Below are 3,326 nucleotides of genomic sequence, written 5' to 3'. Positions count from 1 at the left end.
GATCTCTGAGTGTGAGGCCAGCCTGGTCTACAGAGTGAGTTCCAGGACAGCCTAGGGCTACATAATGAAGTGAGTTCTGGGCCAGCCAAGTGCTGCATAGTGAAACCCTGTCTCAAAAAAACAGAGTGTTCAGACTCGTCAATCCTTTTATTGTTCTCTTTGCATCCTTCTCCTGCTGTGGTTGGGGCTTTTCGATGCATTTATTTTATGTCTGTCTTTTGCCTGCATGTGTGTCTACAGTACAGCATGTATGTTCCTGGTGGTCACAGAATTCAGAAGGGGGCATTGGATCCCCTGAGGCTGAAGTTACAGATGGTTGTGAACCACCGTGGAAGGCCTAGGGATCAAACCCAAGCCCTCCACTAGAACAACAAACACTCTTAACCTTATCTCTCCAGTCTCTCTCTCTGTTTTTTAAGACAGGGGATAGCCATGGCCAACCTATAACTCTCTCTATAGACCAGTCTGCCTTCAAATGCACGGAGATCTGCCTGCCTCTGCCCCCTAAGTTCTGGGAAGAAAGGCATGTACCACTACATCCAGCTAATGGATTTGTTTTTGAGAAAGAGTCCCACTCTGTAACTTAGGCTGACCTCATAGCAATCCCCCTGCCTCAACCTTTCAAATACTGACTGAGTACGATACTATTACAAGTATGAGACAATATGCTCATCCTTAATTTTAATTCAGGAGATATGGTCATTGTGCTGAACAGATTTATGTCAACTTGGCGCAAGCTAAAGTCACTTGAGAGGAGGAAACCTCAATTTTAAAAATGCCTCCTTAAGATGGGGCTATAAACAAGCCTATAGGGCAATTTCTCAATTGGTAATTGGTGGAAAGGGCCCAACCTATTATGGGTGGTGCCACACTTGGGCTGGTGGTTCTGGGCTCTATAAGAAAGCAGGCTGAGCAAGTCATAAGGAGCAAGCCAGTAAGCAGCTCCCCTCCATGGCCTCTGCATCCGCTCCCGCCTCCAGGTTCCTGCCCTGCTTGAGTTCTTGTCCTGACTTCCTTCAGTGATGGACTAAGATTTGGAAGTGTAAGCCAGATAAACCCTTCCCTCCCCAACTGCTTTTGGTCATGATGTTTCATCACAGCAGTAGAAACCAAGAAACTAAGACAGTCACCATCATAGAAAAGATTAAAAAGAAGTATTTCAGCCAGTTCTCAAAGAGCAAATGGGGCTAGGGATGTAGCCCCATTGGTAAAATGCTTGCCACGCATGCATGATGTCCTGGGTTCAATCCCTGGCAGCACCATGGGGAAAAAGAAAAGAAAGGAAGGAAAGAAAGTCATGGTGGCTGAATCCCAGCATTTGGAAGGTGAATCAAAAGTTAAGTCCAGGCTGGAGAGATGGCTCAGCAGTTAAAGGCACCATAAGTTCAATTCCCAGCTCACATATGGCAAACTTACAACCATCCACAATTCTAGGAGATCTGGCACCTCCTTCCGGTCTCTGAGAGTAGAAGGCATGAGTGTGTTACACAAACATAAATGCAGGCAAGACACCATACACATGAAATAAAAATAAATCTTACTGAGGTAGGGTAGGGGGAGATGGTGCACACCTTTAATCCCACCATTTGGGAGGCAGAGGCAGAGGCAGGGAGATCTCTGAGTCCGAGGCCAGCCTGGTCTACTGAGCAAGTTTCAGCACAGCCAGGGCGAAACAGAGAAACCCTGTCTCCAAAAAAAGGAGAAAAGTTATCAAGCCGATTATAATCATGGTGGCACATGCTTATAATCCCTGCCTGGAAGAGAGAGGCAGGAGGCCCAATGAGTTCAAAGTCATTTTCAGCTACATAGTGAATTTGGGGCCAGTCTAGGCTACATGAGATCCTGTTTTGTTTTGCTTTGTTTTAAGATTTTTATTTATTTATTATGTATACAGTATTCTACCTGCAGGCCAGAAGAGGGCGCTAGATCTTACTATATAGATGGTTGTGAGCCACCATGTGGTTGCTCGGAATTGAAGTCAGGACTTCTGGAAGTGCAGCTCTTAACCTCTGAGCCAGCTCTCCAGCCCGAGATCCTGTTTTGTTTTGTTTTGTTTTGTTTTTTTTAAAGATAAAACAAGAGCTAGTGAGATGACTCCATCGATAAAGGTCCTTGCCTCCGAGCCTGGCAGTTGATGTTTACTCCCTGAGATTCACACGACTGAAGGAGAACTGACTCCCACAAATTGTCCTCTGAAATAAACGTGGGACAGGAGAGACGCCTCCGTGGAGGAGCACTTGCTCTTGCAGAGAACCTAGCTTCAGTTCCCAGCTCCCACATGGTGGTTCAATCATCCCTCACTCCAGTTCCAAGGGATCAGACCCCTCTTCTGACCTTCATGAGCACTAGGCAAACACATGGTACACAAACATACATGCAGGCAAAATACCTAGACATCTAAGATCAAATTTTAAGATCTAAAATGAAAAAATAATTCCCACTCAGCAAGAAAGAAATCATTCCTGGTACTGGAAACCTAGCCAGCTACCTAGATCTTGGGAGAGAAGCTACAACCACCACTTACAAAGCCAGCACAATCCCTAACTACATTCTAAATATTTGTCTCCCTATACCTCACCCTCCACCGGGGGAATTTCTTTTTATAAGGCATTCCAGAAAGCCACAACCAATCAAAATGAGGACTTCTGGAGCCCACTCCCGACTGGTACATCTACAATATAATTCCTGCACCTGAGATTCAGGGATCATGGTGGGACAGAAAAGATGGCAAGAGCCAGAGGACCAGGAAGTTGGCTGTGAGACTGTATCTCCTAGAAACGTCAGAGAGGCTGCACCTTTGAAGTCTCACCAACATGGCTGCCTAAACACGACCTGAACAATGAGGGCACCAATAGACATGGTAACGTTTGGGGGGAGCTCATGAAGCTTCAACCCTAGACAAAGAACTGTAGGCAACTCGGGAATTCTGAGACTGGAGAAACAGTCTTCCCTGGGGAAGAGCACACCAATAGTTATCTAATATCACATGGTCAGCCCTGAAAATACATACATACCAACATTATACAGACTAAGTAGGTCGCAGTCATGCATTCAGGAATATACAGATCAATAATTAAGGAAAAAGAGGCCGTGAATGACAACAGGAGAAGGGTGTATGGGAAAGGAGGAGAGAGAAAGGGGAAGGAGGGAAATGATACCAGTATAATCTCAAAAAAAATTTTTTTAGGAGAGATGTAAGCCAGGTGGTGGTGGCATAAGTCTTTAATCCCAGCACTCGGGAGGCAGAGGCAGTTGAATCTCTGTGAGTTCGAGGCCAGCCTGGGCTACAGAGTGAGTTCCAGGGCTACAAAGAGAAACCCTGTCTC

The sequence above is a fragment of the Onychomys torridus genome, chromosome 9 (assembly GCF_903995425.1).
Source record: "Onychomys torridus chromosome 9, mOncTor1.1, whole genome shotgun sequence".
NCBI lineage: Eukaryota > Metazoa > Chordata > Mammalia > Rodentia > Cricetidae > Onychomys > Onychomys torridus.
This window is presented reverse-complemented; position numbering follows the sequence as displayed.